Genomic DNA, 18,253 nt, shown 5'->3' on the forward strand with positions numbered 1-18,253 from the left:
CACAAAAACAGACACATAGATCAACGGAACAGAATAGAGAATCCATAAATGGGCCCTCAACTCTATGGTCAGCTAATATTTGACAAAGCAGGAAAGACTATCCACTGGAAAAAGGACAGTCTCTTCAATAAATGGTGCTGGGAAAATTGGACAGCCACATGTAGAAGAATGAAACTAGACCACTCTCTTGCACCATACACAAAGATAAACTCAAAATGGATGAAAGATCTAAATGTGAGACAAGATTCCATCAAAATCCTAGAGGAGAACACAGGCAACACCCTTTTTGAACTTGGCCACAGTAACTTCTTGCAAGATACATCGATGAAGGCAAGGGAAACAAAAGCAAAAATGAACTACTGGGACTTCATCAAGAGAAAAAGCTTCTGCACAGCAAAAAAACAGTCAACAAAACTAAAAGACAACCTACAGAATGGGAGAAGATATTTGCAAATGACATATCAGATAAAGGGCTAGTTTCCAAGATCTATAAAAATCTAATTAAACTCAACAGCAAAGAAAGAAACAATCCAATCATGAAATGGGCAAAAGACATGAAGAGAAATTTCATCAAAGAAGACATAGACATGTCCAACAAGCACATGAGAAAATGCTCCACATCAGTTGCCATCAGGGAAATACAAATCCAAACCACAATGAGATCCCACCTCACACCAGTGAGAATGGGGAAAATTAACAAGATAGGATACAAAAAATGCTGGAGAGGTTGTGGAGAAAGGGGAACCCTCTTGCACTGTTGGTGGGAATGTGAACCGGTACGTCCACTCTGGAAGACTGTGTGGAGGTTCCTCAAAACGTTAAAAATAGAACTATCCTATTACTCAGCAATTGCACTGCTGGGGATTTACCCCAAAGATACAGATGCAGTGAAACACCAGGACACCTGCACCCCGATGTTTCTAGCAGCAATGTCCACAATAGCCAAACTGTGGAAGAACCCTCGGTGTCTTTGAAAGACAAATGGATAAAGAAGATGTGGCCTATATATACAATGGAATATTCCTCAGCCATTAGAAACGACAAATACCCATCATTTGCTTCAACGTGGATGGAACTGGAAGATATTATGCTGAGTGAAATAAGTCAATCGGAGAAGCATTATGTGGTCTCATTCATTTGGGGAATATAAAAAATAGCGAAAGGGAATAAAGGGGAAAGGAGAGAAAATGAGTGGGAAATATCAGAAAGGGAGACAGGAGAGACTCCTAATTCTGGGAAAGGAACAAGGGGTGGTGGTATGGGAGGTGTGCGTGGGGGTGGAGGTGACTGGGTGATGGGCACTGAGGGGGCACTTGTGATGAGCCCTGGGTGTTATGCTATATGTTGGCAAATTGAACTCCAATAAAAAAAATATTTTTAAAAAAAGAAGCAAAGAATGTAGAATTAGGAGAACAAGATAGAAAATAAGTCAAAATGGAAAACAAACAGCAAACAGAAAAAAAATCTAAAAGTAGTTTTCTAAATCTAAATGTAGTTTCTTTGAAAGTATTTATAAAATGCATAAACCCAAACAAGACTTATCAAGAAAAAGAAAGCACAAATAGTATTAGGAATGAGAAGGGGACATTAAAGACATTTTAAAAATAAGAAGGGGCACCTGGATGGCCAGTAGATTAAGCCTGTGACTGTTGGTTTCAGCTCAGGTCATGATCTCAAGGGTCCTGGGATCAAGCCCTGCTTGGGACTCCACACTCATTGGAGAGTCTGCTTGAAGATTCTCTCCCTCTGCCCCCCTCTCCATTTGCTCTCTCTCACTCTCTCTCTGTCTCTCTAAAATAAATAAATAACTTTAGGGACACCTGGGTGGCTCAGTGGTTGAGCATCTGCCTTTGGCTCAGGATGTGATCCTAGAGTCCTGGGATTGAATACCGCATCAGGCTCCCCATAGGGAGCCTGCTTCTCCCTCTGCCTGTGTCTCTGCCTCTCTCTCTCTGTGTTTCTTATGAATAAATAAATAAGATTGTTTTAAAAAATAAATAAAATAAGTAACTTTTAAAAATAGGAAAGAAAGGGGACACTTCATTATTAAAGATTACCACATAATATATGCAGATAGTGCTCTCATAAATGATGGACCTTAATTCCTCTCTTCTTAAATATGAGCAGGTCTTAGTGACTCAACTCCAAAGAATGGGGTATGAAAAGGGAAAGAAGTAATTCTACAGTGGAGAAGTCTTGCAGACATCAGTCCAAAATGACAAAAATGGTTCACAGCTTAATATACATTGTTTATTTAGCAAAGAGGAGTTTCGAAAACCACGCGTGTCCCTCCACAGCAAACATATATTTTTGTTTTTTGGATTCTTAATTTGCCTCCTACCAAAAGATTTTTTTTGCTTTGCTTTAATGTTCCTATTTCTTTGCTCTTCTTTGTCTTCCATCCCCTATAATCCTGTATAACAGAAACAAACAGTACCTGGAAATTGACTGCAGTAGCTTGCAAAAGTGGCCTCATGTGCTCCCCATTCTTGCATGCTCATTTCTTTGCAATATGATGTTTGCAGTTTATCCTATCAAGAGTTGGACTCCATTTCTTTTCCCCTAAGTCTGGACTTGGCCATTATCTTGCCTCTGCCAATGGGATGATAGGAAATGCAAACAGAAACTTGGAACTTTGAGATAGCCCTGTGAAAGGTCCCAGCTAGGCTGCTGAAGGATGAGAACTATGTGAGATGAGCTGTTTTATCTGAGGCCCCTCCCAGATCAACCAGTCTGCCAAATGTCACACATATGGGTGAGGCCAATGCAGACCACCCAGTCCCAGCTGGGCCAGCCCACACTGAAAGAATCATTGGATACATACAGAGTCATAAGAAATAGTGAATGTTTTTTCAAGTCACTCAATTTTGGGATGGATTGTTATGCAACACAGTTTAGGTGACAACAGTCATCTTTTCTCCTTTTTATTCCGAGATAGTCATTCAAAAAAAAAAATCTATATAATTAATGATCAGGTTCCCACTGCCATCACTCTTCAAATCCAGTTAAGAGATTCTTTACCACAAATCTAGAAGTACAGTGTGTCTCAGAATCCAGGCCCCATTTTGACCCGTGTTTATGTAGCTGTAGGGTAATTACGCACATGGCCAATAGCGAGTCCAGCTTGCCACTGGTTTTCCTCTGATTTGGGACTCCTGCCTCTTCAAGCACCACTTTGTGCCCCAGGATCAGTCCATGGTTGAATCCATTGAATGTAATTTCCTAAATATCTACCTGTGCCAAGAACTGCACCTGAGGGATAGAGACACGAAGGGGGATAGTACAGGGGACTATCCAGAAGGTGTAGTACAGGGGAAAAAGGCAAACCAAGAGGTAACACTGACCCACTGCCATGTGAAGCAGGTGGCAATGTTGAACTGGTATCTTCCTTCCTCCCTGACACACTTTTGCCTGGATGCCTGAGACTGCCTGGCATCGCCATAAACCAGGCTGTTGCTCCTATGAAGTTGCAGTTTCTCTCTCTCAAGCTGCTCAACTGCCTGCCTAAGCCTTCACCAGTTGCTTATTCTTTGAGTCTTTAGAGTCACAAATCTCCCCAGGTCCCTGTTTGGATAGAGGCCTGAGGTCTGAGTTTGGTCTGCTCCCTTGGCTAAGGTGATTAGCCCAGCTGCTCACTCTCCTCTTCAAGATATGATCTGCTGATCTCGGACACACCTCTGTTTTCACATCTCAACACATCCCCTGTTCCTGTTTCTGTCCCTTGCTTCATGGGGTGACCACACCAATGTTTATGCAGTCCCATATGTCTGCCGGGACATCTGTACATCTGTCACGGACAATGCTGATCCTGCCTCACCGAGTCTACTCCTGACACTACTTGCGTTACTTTGGATTTCCCACTACCGCCCTGGTTCCAGGCTCTCAGTAATGTATTATTCTTCCCACTATTTTCTGTTCTCCATTCTACCATTTTCCCCTGCTTTAAGCATCACTACTTGTCTCATAATAAATTTGATTATAGTAATGTCCAAACTAGAAAATATAAACCCAACATCAATCGGGCAGAATAACTTAAGTCTAATCAGTCTACTTTGATCAAAATCAGCCCTTAGCATGTATTTATAAGAGGATACATAACTTTAGTTAATACAAGAACATTTTTAAGTTTTCTAAATAACAAGAAGGTATACGAGAGTCATCAACATCTCAATGACAAATTCCTTGGAAATATTTTAAAGGATAACTAGTAGACAGTAAAGATGTGGAATCTAGTTCCATTATTATTACCTTTTCTCTTAGGAGTAAATCTATGGAATAAGAGTTCTTTAACTCACTGCCTTAGAATCTCCTGACTAATCCTTCCCCTTCTCTGGGCAGCCTGATTAAAACAAAGGCAGGAAACAAAGCCCAGACAACCAGCAGAATATCTCCTGCGAGAACAAGCAAACAATAATAAAAGGATCCAAAAACTGATAAAAACCAGGGATGCCATTTAGTCTATGAATGACCTTGAGTTGACACTGAACCCCTGTGCAGAACTCAGGTTATTCTGTTGGGGATGCCTTTGCCTAGGAAACTCCCTCATCAATCACCCTTACCCTGAACAACCTCTTTTTTTCCTCATAGTAGCATGTGTAAATAAAACAAAACCTTCCCTAACGGCAAAACTAATGACTGCCCATTAAAATGACACTGTTTGTCCTAAACAAATAGTGGACTGGGTATCCATAATCCTGCATGAAATGACAGTAATATTTTTTTAAATAGCTGGAATGCTAGTAAGATCATGACTGGGCTGTATTTAATAACTCTAAATGTTGAATATAGTCCAGACTCCCTGAAAACCAATTTAAAATGGCAAAGAAAAAAATTTCAGGGTTGGAAATGACCGATTTGGGCATATTATGTATAACTTCTGCTGATAGTTGAATAAGAAATTTGCCAGGGCTAGAGCACTGGCTGGATCTGAGGCAAGAGAAGAAAACCATGAAATATTGTGATGTTCCTGGCAGAAGTGGAAGCCAATATCTGGGGGCAAGATGTGAGTTGGGTTTGTCATATAAGCCAGAGATGTTAGCTGCCCTTGAGGTAACTTCTGAGAGTTGACCTGAATTCAATTCCTTGGCCAGTGACCGTTCACAGCCACTCACCAAGAGTTCCGCTCAGAGTCAATGAGTCCCTCTGCTTCTCTCTGCCCCTCCCCTCTGTGCCACACACACATCTGGTTCTGGTGCTCACCATCATCAGCTCCACAAGAAATGTTTTAGATGCAGTGATAATGCACAATTAGCAGGAAGGGATGCAACTAGCCATCTTTCTGGCTCCAATCCACCAACTTTCTCTTCTATCATTCACCCTTCCTTCCTGAAGCCCTAGAAGAGTAGCCTCCCAGAGCCATGTGGTGATTAACTCTATACACACCTAGGAGTTCCCTCTTTTACTCCAAGTATTCACCAGGGAGATTTTATAAACAGATATAGTTCCTTCTCTAGAATGAATATTGATGAACTTTTTTTTTCTTTATCACAATGAATTATATTTGTTTTTATTTCATGAAGTATGTTGGAGTGTGACATTTATATTCTTAATTATCTTCTCTTTACTATTGCTGCTGCTGCTGTTAGTAGTAGTACTTTACTTGTTCTACCTAATTAGCACTTTAATTGCTTTACTTAGGTATGATTCACATATAAAGAACTGCACATATTTAATGTGTACAATTTGATGAGTTTGGGCATATACAAACACCCAGGATGTCATCATCACAATTGGGGTAACAGATACATCCTGAAGCTCCCAAAGTTTCCTTGTGTCCCTTTGTTTTATGGTAGGAACACTTAACATGAGATATATGGTATGATGGTATGATGCTCTCCCATGATGTTGGGCAGTAGCAGCCAGCACAGCTCCTAGGCTACCACGAATCACAAGGGTGACAACTGATACACATACCAACATTCTGCACCCACACAGCTATTCTGTTTTGATCTTTCAATGTAATATTCAATAAATTACATGAGATAATCAACACTATTAAAACATACTTTCCAGGCCCTCCTGGGTGACCCCAATTGGTTGGGCATCCAACTCCCGATTTCGGCTTGGGTCGGGATCCAGCCCCATGTGGGGCTCCATACTGAGGGTGGAATCTACCTGAGGTTCTCTCCCTCCTTCTCCCTCTGCCCCTCCCCTGGCTCACATTCTCTCTATATAAATACATGAAAATATACTCTCTGTTAGATTATTTTGCCCAGCTATAGGCTAATGTAAGTGTTCTGAGTACGTATCAGGTAGGCTAGGCTAATCTATGATGTTTGAGAAGTTAGATGTATTAAATGCATTTTCAACTTACAATTCTTTCAATTTACAATGAGTTTCTTGGGATGTAACCCTATCACAAGTCACAGAAGATCTGTATATATTTATAAAAATCTTCTAACCTCATAGGAGCACTTTGGGTTGAGTCACTATGACTCTGCGTTCTTCCCTTGAGGCCAAAACTACCTTGGCCAAAACTACTTTCTCTAGTAGGGTGCTTCAAGTCTTACTACATACATATTGGATCTTTTCTGCTAAACAGGGAAGATTGTTAGTGACCAGAATAACTTTTGTACAAACAGCAGCAGCAGCAGCAATAACAGCAGGAGAGATCTATCATGTTTACTGGCAATGTCAACTGTTTGCATTCAGCAAAAGTGCCCTCCCTTTAAATTGGCCTCATCAGGAAAAATCTTAGAATTTTAAATTGCTTTCCCTTGCCAAGTATAGTTCTGTCCTTTTCTCAACAAAAATGATGTGTTTTCCTAGATAGCAAAGCAGTCTATTACCTCTGGAAGTCCTGGAGAGGAGCATCATGAGAACTCCATTGAACATTAGTATGAAAAAAATTCTCATAAACTGAGCTTTGAGACTTTGTCCTAAAGGACAGTCACCTAAGACAAAGAAACCATATATTCTAGTGGAGAAAAGGACTAAACTAGAAATCAGGAACTGGTAAATATCATTATTCCAGAGCTCAAAAATAGTCACAAATTCTTGAACATTAATTTTTCTCTTATTATCTCCTTACTATATACAATAACAGAAATCTGATGATGTCATAGCCATATTAGGGTTCACATGCATAGATTTCCTTGACACTACAAGCTTCCTCTTTATAGGAAGACTATCATAGGGGAAAAAAAGATGTTGATTCTTGTACTCTATTTCAGAAAGAAATAGAGTCAATAGTCAAAATTTCTCTACGTTCTAAACTCTAAAATCTAGAGAGCTCTTTCTTTTTAATTTTTTTTTTTTTTAGATACCAGATGTTTTTGCTTTACCACAATTAAAAATCAAACCATCTCCATTAATTTCCATTGACATTTTAAACTTCACGTTCTCTGGGGCAACTCAAGGGTTTTTATAATTTTCTCATTTTAAATGCAAGGAATAGGAATTGAGTTTATTAACATTTGAAAATAGGAATCTATTACTTGTGAGCCTTTTTTAAGAAAAAACATACAAAGTAGCAACTAAAGTCTTTAAAAATAAGGTACTCTACTCTCCCTGGAACATATGTAATTTCTTTGAAGATAAATGCCTACAGAAGCTAGCATAGACTAAAAGGCAAACCCTGAGGGCCAAATTAATGTTCTTCCACTTGTATCTAAATACTTACTAGGGAGCCATCAAAACAAAAGGAATGTCTTCTAAAACCCAAAGAATTCTGAGAACCAAAATCATTAATGGTTACTATTTACATACTTTTGTATTTCTCAATATAGGCTTGCACTTTTATATGAAGAAGCCTTTAAAACTAAATGCAAACTCAACTAACCCATTATTTAGATCCATAAGTGATTAGACTAAACCAATAATTTGAATTTTTTGTTAATTAGATTTTTAGGTATTGATCAGACTATTGGGCAGAACACACTCATATTTTCACCTCAAGCCTCCCATCTGATCACTGTGGATCTGTCGATTCTTTTTCCCACTCCACATCATAGGACTGAGATACAATTTGAAAGTTTTCCTGTTCCTTTTGTCTTAAATTCTAGCTATTAAAATGTAGTAGGGACCTTCCCAGAGGGAAAGAGTTTAGTTAGCAGATCTAACTCAGAGAGATTTAGGGAAGTATCACATGCCCACTAGGGTTAGTCACTTGTGAATATGTCCCCATGCTGTAATTCCTTCAAGAACAGAGACCATAATTTACTTCCTTCTGTTTGGTACCTAATGCCTGTAAAGACTCCAAGCCTGTTTACATAATTGAAGGAACAAATGAATGAACAAACAGATGAACAAATGAATTAATCAGTCCTTTTCCCTTGATGTTGGTGAATTGCCCTAAGCCTTCAAAGTGGAAGGGTTCAGAAAGACTAGGAAGGCTAGAAAGCTATTATGTTTTGGACACTAACTACATACTTGTTCACATTTGTAACTTCATAAGGTTCAGAGTTGTGCCATGACATTGACCAAGGTCATACACAGCTAGTACATGGTGAGGTCAGTTTTTAAAACTAACCCTGCCTGGCATTTAAGCCAGTGATCCTTCTGTCACCCCAATATCTGTTACTTTATGCCTGCTTTATAATATGTTGGGATGAGGAAAGAATAGGAAGTAAAAGTTTCTCATCCAAAACAGGAGGCTGCATTTTGGAGGACTTCAATTAAAATGTCTTTCAGGGATGCGTGGGTGGCTCAGTCGGTGGAGTGTCTACTTTTGGCTCAGTCATGATCCCAGGGTCATGGGATCCAGCCCCACATCAGGTTTCCTGCTCAGTGGAGAGTCTGCTTCTCCATCTCCCTCTGCCACTCCCCCTGCTTATTATGCTTGCACTCTCTCTCTCTCTCTGTGTCAAATAAATAAATAAATAAATAAATAAATAAATAAATAAATAAATAAATAAAATGTCTTTCACATGACTTAGGGACATCAGTAATCATGGAGAAAGAAAAAGCTGGGTCCATGGTGCATTAAGAAACAGGAGAGGAAAGGTTTCAATATTGTGTATGTATTTAGTTCTTTATGACCACTCATCACCTCTGCTGGGGTTCGTCAGTGAAGCGCCACCATCTCAATTCAGCAAATAAATCACCAAAGCCAATTATTACATAACTGCCCAATTCGGGAAATGACACATATTTACCTTAGATCTGGGTCTGCGTCACTGCATATATTCCTTAGCATGGAAGTTCAATCATGCTTAGCACCAGGAACCCCATCTGCTGAGGAATGTTGCTGTAGGACATGTACTCTCTGTGATAAGTCTCCTTATCTCAGCTAATATCCTACAAACAAAAAGCAAGTCGTAAGCAAGGGTTTTAACATGGGTGCACCTCTACTGGTTCACGCTTGGACTTCAGAGAATCCAAGAAGAAATTGTAGAATTGCTGGCAACAATTGCTGTGTGTGTGTGTGTGTGTGTGTGTTTTCAAGAAGTTCTCTAGCTATTAGACTCAAAAGTGGTTCAAAACTGAAAGGATTAGAGATTTTGCTTTTTTTTTTTTTTTTTTTTTTTGCAACGGGTTTGCTGCCAGAACACAGGTGTCATGAAAACCACCGCTAAACCTAAACCAAAATGGGAAAGGAAAAGACTCACATCAACATCGTGGTCATTGGACACGTAGATTCGGGCAAGTCTACCACTACTGGCCATCTGATCTACAAATGTGGTGGGATCGACAAAAGAACTATCGAAAAATTTGAGAAGGAGGCTGCTGAGATGGGAAAAGGCTTCTTCAAGAATGCCTGGGTCTTGGATAAACTGAAAGCTGAACGTGAACGTGGAATCACCATTGATATCTCCCTGTGGAAATTCGAGACCAGCAAGTATTATGTGACCATCACTGATGCCCCAGGACACAGAGACTTTATCAAAAACATGATTACAGGCACATCTCAGGCTGACTGTGCTGTCCTGAGTGTTGCTGCTGGTGTTGGTGAATTTGAAGCAGTATCTCCAAGAATGGGCAGACCAGTGAGCATGCCCTTCTGGCTTACACGCTGGGTGTAAAACAACTAATTGTTGGTGTTAACAAAATGTATTCCACTGAACCACCCTACAGCCAGAAGAGATACGAGGAAATCGTTAAGGAAGTGAGCACCTACATTAGGAAAATTGGCTACAACCCCGACACAGTAGCATTTGTGCCAATTTCTGGTTGGAATGGTGACAACATGCTGGAGCCAAGTGCTAACACGCCTTGGTTCAAGGGATGGAAAGTCACCCGTAAAGATGGGAATGCCAGTGGAACCACACCGCTTGAAGCTCTGGATCGCATTCTGCCACCAACTCATCCAACTGATAAGCCCTTGCATCTGCTCTCAAGACATCTACAAAATTGGTGGTATTGGTACTGTCCCAGTGGGTCGAGTGGAGACTGGTGTTCTTAAGCCTGGCATGGTGGTCACCTTTGCTCTGGTCAATGTTACAACTGAAGTAAAGTCTGTTGAAATGCACCATGAAGCTTTGAGTGAGGCTCTTCCTGCGGACAATGTGGGCTTCAATGTCAAGAACGTATCTGTCAAAGATGTTTGTCGTGGCAATGTGGCTGGTGACAGCAAAAATGACCCACCAATGGAAGCAGCAGGCTTCACGGCTCAGGTGATTATCCTGAACCATCCAGGCCAAATCAGTGCTGGATATGCACCTGTGCTGGACTGTCACACAGCTCACATTGCTTGCAAGTTTGCTGAGCTGAAGGAGAAGATAGATCGTCGTTCTGGAAAGAAGCTGGAAGATGGTCCCAAGTTCTTGAAATCTGGGGATGCTGCCATTGTTGATATGGTTCCTGGCAAACCTATGTGTGTTGAGAGCTTCTCTGACTATCCTCCTCTGGGCTGTTTTGCTGTTCGTGACATGAGACAGACGGTTGCTGTGGGTGTCATCAAAGCAGCAGACAAGAAGGCACCTGGAGCTGGCCAAGTCACCAAGTCTGCCCAGAAAGCTCAGAAGGTTAAACGATTATAATCCCCAATACCTGCCACCACAGTCTTAATCACTGGTGGAAGAATGGTCTCAGAACTGTTTGTGTCAATTGGCCATTTAAGTTTAATAGTAAAAGACTAGTTAATGATAACAATGCATTGTAAAACCTTCAGAAGGAAAGGAGAATGTTTTGTGGACCATTTTTTTTTTTTTTTTGCGTGCATGTGTGGCAATTTTAAGTTATTAGTTTTTAAAATCAGTTCTTTTTAATGGAAACAACTTGACCAAAAATCTGTCACAGAATTTTGAGACCCATGAAAACAAAAGTTTAATGAAAAAAAAAAAAAAGATTAGAGATTTCTGGGAGAGAAAACACACAATTATAATTCCTACCATATATTACGCTTCTCTGTTGCTAGTGTATATTCTCATTTATATTTTATGACTGGATAAAATGTGTTTTTGCTATAAACTCCCAAAAGTAAAAATTTAATAAGTACATCAATATGTATGTAAGCTGAAGCAGTAGAGACACAGCAAGTGGCTAAAGTGAAGCCTGCTGGTGGACGCTGGCACTTGGAGCTCAGACTTCCTCTCCAGAGGATGGCCTCACACACAGAACAGGGAGAAATGCTAACAGCTCCTTAAAGGGATTTCAGGTCTATGCAAAGCCAGTGACCAGGCATGGACATAAAGACGATAAGGTCTTTGCTGTTGAAAAAGCAGGTTCTACCTTCGTACAAATACAAGAGAGTGATGGTGTGCACTAGCATTACATGGAGATCTGTCACACTGTGGGAACACAGGGCTGAGAGACAAGACATCCCTAATTGTCATAAGGCAGCCAGGGAAAGGGGCAGGTCACTCCAGTTGCACATACTGCCGCTTTCCTAGAGTGCATCCGTTGACTGCTTGTACTCAGCAAAGTGCCCGGGAATCATTACTACTTGTTATTACTCTGCTCACATGGACCAGGATATTATGTGAACCCTGCATACAAATTGGCAAAATAAGCCCTAACTATACCCAAGGAACCAATATGGCACATTACATCATGAGTATAGCATGAATGATTCCCTGGGTAGATGATGTGAAGTCACAGTCTCATAGTTTCAATAGAGGTGCCGACTTGTATTGTGTCAAACAGCTGTATGTTAAAGACTCTCTAAATGGATAGTGATACTACATGAATATATTAGCAGCCGCTTGCTGTGCCAATCATCTGAAGCTAATGTGATAAGATGTTTCCCTCTAAAAACTAGAGGGAAAATAGATAAGATTTGTTAAAATTCAACTAAGCCTAGTTTGTAGATTATAATAACCTTGTCAAACCCCTTGGTATTTTGAATTGAGGGGTTCCACTGCACAACATTCTCAAGTCTAACACTGAAGTAAGAATCAAGATCAGAGATCTGTGCTAGTTTGTACATAGAGTGTTCCCACCAACTTATAAATTTCACATGAGCTATTAAATCTATTGGCGGTACAAGATGCTAATGAGCCAAGGTCAAGATATGACCCCACATGTGCTACTTGGTTTCACCTAAGTCTGTGACTAAAGATAAAATGCCAAAGCACAAACAGCCTTTCTGCTAGTGAGCACCAGGGGACCCAATAGCAAAAGACCAATTTCTCACTAACGCTAAATAAGGTCGGGGGAGGAAGGATGAGGTCCATATTTTACATAAGTCAAAACCAGTTACAATTGGAACCAGGACTCCAGGGACTCCTGGGTGGCTCAGTCGGTTGGGTGCTTGCCTTTAGCTCGAGTTGTGATCCCAGGGTCCTGGGATGGAGCCCTACATTAGGCTCCCTGCTCAGCATGGAGTCTGTTTCTCCCTCTGCCCTCCCCCTGCTTCTGCTCTTTCTGTTTCTCAAACAAATAAATCTTTAACAACAACAACAACAACAACCAGGACTATAACTTCATTCTTCCCTGTGCTGCCGCATGCTCTCTTGAAGGCATAACAGTAGCACCACCTAGACAACTTAGGCCACTTTTGTATTCCCCAAAGAATTTCACATGGCACTAAGAGGTTGAGACCAGTTTATGGAGTTTGAATAACATGCAAATATCTGTATTTTAATAATAATAATTTTTCTTATTGGAAAAAAATAAGGCAATAATAAAATCTACACCCCATATATATATACACACATGTACACATACATATGTATGTACACATATACGTATATACACAATGCAAATATTTTTCTATACATTTATGTTCACTTTCCTCAAAACAGGATCACACTCCATATACTATTGTGTTATGTGATTTTTCCCTCCTTAGTGATAGGTCATAAAAATCAGCTAATTGAAGAAATAGTTCTAAAATAAGCTTGATAATACATTGCATGATGTGATCTGAAATGGGTACCTTCAGCAGACATTCCTCCTGACCTTTTGAACACTAAAATCTATAACACTGCCAAAACTTTGAGACTTTGGACCGAGCAACAGTCCTATCCTGATTTTCCTTTTCAGGCCCTATCCAAGGCCCTACTTTTATGGGCGAAAAGCTATAATGTTCCTTTGCTGCCAACTAGTGGTAAATTTTGACCTAGATTCCTCCTAAGGACAAGGACTACATATCCTTTGAAAGCCATTACATCTAGACAGGAACCAGACTTCAGACTGCAGGACACAACCCCTCAGTGACTGTGAAATCCATTTCATTTTTCAGGGAACCTATAAGAAGAGTAAGGAATAGGAAAATGACAAGCATATCACAAAGTAAATACAGGTGTTGGGTTATGATACTCAACTTTCAGTAGAAAATAACTGATCTATAGAGAGGAGCCTTTAGGAAAGCAGAATTCCAAAGTTCCCCTAAAATCCTCCTGTACTTAAAAAAAAAAAAGGAAAGAAAGTTTAATGCATAAATTCATTAAGTCTGGACTTCCTCCAATGGCTTCAGGGCTCAAAGCAGGTACTTGGACTCCATATTTGTTAACAGCAAACCTTTGACAGACTCTTAACTGCCTACTGCTCGGTTCTTACAGGAAAAATGAAATATGTGCAGCATGACTTATTTTAATCATAAAACTAGGCATGTTTCTGGAATAATGAATCTTCTGATTAAAGACTGCTAAGTTCAAAGACTCATTTTGGCCACAGGAAATAAAATGATTTGGAATTAAAGACGAAGGCATTAAAGCAAGTGAAATATGAAATGGCTCAACCACTGCTCTAGTCTCTTCCCTTCCAAGGAATCTCTATGAAAGGAGATAATCAGAGGAGACAACTGCTATTAGAACCATTCCTCAACCTTGCACGGCATCCATAAATTTAGGACACAATAAAAAGTTTCTGTTTTGACTTTTGACAATTAGAAATTTTATGAAACAAGAGACTCTAATATCTACAATGGACTGGAAGATAGGGTATTAATTCCACTAACTCAACATGAGCCACAACTTTAAAATGTGATCATCGATTGGCAGAGTTTTAATTTAAAGACTTAACCTATAGGGAACGTGCTATTAACCACATAAGAACAAGAAAGTAGGTGTATACATTAGGAAACATAAATTGCAGTTTAGTTGCTTCAAAACAACATAAAAATATATTTTTAAATCATGAGTAAACATTCTTAAAAAGAAAGGGAAAAAAAACAGTGATTCCCAATGGAACTTTGAGAATGCTACCTTTGGAAGGATCTCTCCTGAGTACACTGATTTTCCCAAAGTTCAGTCACAAGAATGTAATTGTGAGTATGAAAATTCTCTGGAATCTTTGCTCAGGTTACACTAGTCTTCTTGGTTTTCTTCAATCATTATGAATTTGTTCCTGCTTCAGGGCTCCAGACTTGCTCTTTCCCTGGCTAAAATGAGTTTCTCCCAGCTCACTCCCTCCTTCCTCTTCTGCTCAGCAGGACTGCCCCTTCTGCTATGCCCACCAGGAGACCTTCAGAGGTTAAATTAAACATGTGGTCTCAGAAGATAGCTGCAGCTACATGTGGCACCAGTTTCCTGAGCAGGCTGTTAGGAACCAACTGGAGTCTGCCAAACCATAGTCTTGGGTATTTCTTTTCACCAGCAGGCAATGTTGCCCTAACTCAGGTGTTAGACTCCACACCAGGACTGCGAGAGAGTGAGCCACTCCGGTGGTGTGGAAGCTGTCCAGGCATAAATGCCTCCTGCCCCACAGGAGCCAGTAACTCTTATAATAAAGCAATGGGCATCTCTTACAGAGTCCCCAAAACCAATATGCTGGCTATGAGATTCATGGACTCAGTGAAGCCCAAAGCCTGGCACCCCCATCAGATACTTAAGAGTTACTTGTGGAACCTCCTAGTTCAGATGCAATTCACCAATATGGCATCATTTGTACCGTAAGTCAGTTTGCTTAATAACATTGTTGGTATTTTTACCCTTATCAGATCACCAGAAAAACAGATCTAGATAGCCTGGCTGTTGAACAGATTCTCAGGAAGATTTGGTTAACCTACACCTTCTATAATAGTCATGTATCCTGTCCCTCTAGATTTTCAACCCTCTAGCCCTGCTTCATTTCTATTCATAGCATACATCCTTTACTTATGTCTTTATTTGTTGCCTGCTGCCCCCAGTATCAGCTCCATTAGAACAGTGTTCTCCCTATTATGTTCCCTGCTGTACTCAGAGATAAGAACAATGTCTGGCATAAAGTAGGCATTCAATAAACATCTGTTAAATGAAAAATATCCAAAACCCAGGATTTTGTGCAATGAGAAGGAATCCAGGCTATTATCAGTATAGTCTAACCAGCAAGCAATGAGGAGACATGCAAGTGGCAGGCAATCCTTAGCAATCCCTCAAGCATACCCAGTGTTCTCCCCGCCCCCTTGGAGACTTGATTCTCAAGAGCATAAGGGCTTAAAAAATAATCATATTTCTAAAAGGATTAGGGGATCAGTCAGGCCCTTTGTTACACAGCAGCAATACTGGCCTAGTCCCTAGGCCCTAACAAGCTGGAAAACAGCAACAACAAACAGAAAAGAACTTGAGGCAGCAATCTTACTACTGGGACATAAGAATCCTGCCATTGGAATGGGCTTATCACCAATGTGGCTCTGTTGACAGTTGGGTAAACTCTACAAGAGGCCCTAGTACAATAGATCAAATTACAACATCATCCACCAGGATTTCCCAAAGTGTTCTGTGAGCTGTTAATAAATACTATTTAGAAAAGTATTCTTGGGGTATCTGGATGGCTCAGTGGTTGAGCATCTGCCTTTGGCTCAGGGTATGACCCCAGGGTCCCAGGATCGAGTCCCACATCAGGTTCCCTTGATGCCTATGTCTCTGCCTCTCTCTGTGTGTGTCCCTCATGAATAAATAAATACAATCTGAAGAAAAAAGAAAAGAAAAAAAGAAAAGAAAAGTATTCTTGCTTGGTAAGTCCCAGGTTAAAAACACTTTTGTTTATTAAAAGACTTCCATGAGAATTTACTTTGTAAATTCCAAAGGGAGTGCACAAACCAAGCATTTCCTCCAAATTCCCAAACTGTAGAACACTTCTTTCACAGAGCATCTCACTGTCCTTTGGAACAACTTTCATAAACTTACTTTATACTGTTTGGCAAAAAATCATATATTGCATATACTATGACCAGAACTCTCCCAAATGAGGAAACAAGAACTAAGCTGAGAGCAAAATTAACATAGTCAATGTGATTTTGAGTATATAGTTTAGCTATAAAAATACATTATTCTTAACTTAAAAAGTTTTTTTTTTCAGATATATACACAGCAATTTAAAAAGTCTGTCCCTGAATACCTTCCAGTTCCCCTTGTCCCAGATCTGTTCCAGTTTTCACAGAACAGGCCCTTTTATGTCTTCTAATTTTAAGAACTATGAATATCCACAAAATGATAGTGCTTATACAACCTGAATAATTTCAAACACTTAACAGCTAGCTTAATACTGACCTTTGATAATAGGCAATCTAAGAAAATGGCAATTTTATGTTTAATCAGGTACCAAATGGAATAGTCTTTTCCTGAAACATACCAAAAACAAGGAGAAAAGAAAAACAAATCAGAAAATAAATCTGCCAGCCCAATTTATGACCCAGACTTTGCATCAGTTATTTGAAGTGAGCATCTGGGTATCTACAGGCCACTCTCATATACCTGTGAATGCTGTGTGAGGCAGCTGCCCCTCCCCATTCCCTTCTTCTTGGCCTCAGTCAAACACACTCAGGGAGAAAACTAGGAATTTCATTTGTCCCCTTCTGACACATGGGAAATTTGCAGAATTTTTCTAAGGTAGAATAATGTGCTACCATGCAGAAAACGAGCCGCATGCAAAGAAGTCTAAATCAACCCCAAACTATACGCTTTTATCATTGTGGCCCTTGGATGCTTCCAACAGCCAAATGAAGAGAAATAAAGAGACTCTTTCTTAAATAAAGAGAAATTATCATTAATTTCTTTCCACATAAGCTAAGCTAATAGCAAATTAAGAATCTCCCATTTTGCCTAACCATGTGAACAAAGGTTGTGTCCAGCATTAATTTTCATCTCTGAAATACTGACATGTTTACACTCCCTGTAGTTGTTCACACACTTCATGACAAGCAATTTATTATACATAAAAGAGTTTTAAATGTGCACTTCTGGCAGAATAATCATCAATTTTTTACAATGAATGACCAAGGAAACATCTTAATTCCAATTCCCACTGCAATATATTTCACTACCTCACTTGGGACTACAGAACCTCAAAACGTTTGAGCAATCTCCTCCCCCATGTCTTACTCCTGGTGACATGAAGGGAGTTGGGGGTGGGGGAGACTTAAAAACTTGATCTGTCCTGAAGCTTTTTGCCAGCCTGCTAACATTTAAAGCACAACATGAATCATAAAACATTTTAAATCATGTCTCAAAGTTAAAAAAAAAAAAAAAAGAGAGAGAGAGAGATTCATGGATTGGTTTATAGAAAGCTGAGAACAAAGTTGAAGTCCCTCTTAAAACAAAAATGGTCTGCTTCCCTGTTCATATGCTACCTCATTCCCAAATTTACAAAAGGAAAGTCTTCTCCATCCATGCATTTTCAAGGCATGTGAGAACACAGCTATACATGCATAGTAGTAACAGGAGAAACACGAAATGCCTATTATGGTATTTGATTGCTATTAAATCAGTGAGTGTCAGAAGATGTACTGCATTCCCCTTGGGGGCCTTCCCCCATTCAGCAGCTGCCGGTTACCCTACTCATGGCAAGTGTGCTCTCCCACTTCTAACTTTATTGTCACAACAAAAATTTCAGATCATCACATCCAAACCAGCCCACTTTTACCAGTCTGTAATGCTGAAGTAGACGTGAAATACAAAGAAACCCTTCCAATGGCTATGTGCCTGTTCCCAAAGCTTTGCGGGGCTGGGGG

The sequence above is a fragment of the Canis lupus genome, chromosome 4 (assembly GCF_048164855.1).
Source record: "Canis lupus baileyi chromosome 4, mCanLup2.hap1, whole genome shotgun sequence".
NCBI classification, from domain to species: domain Eukaryota; kingdom Metazoa; phylum Chordata; class Mammalia; order Carnivora; family Canidae; genus Canis; species Canis lupus.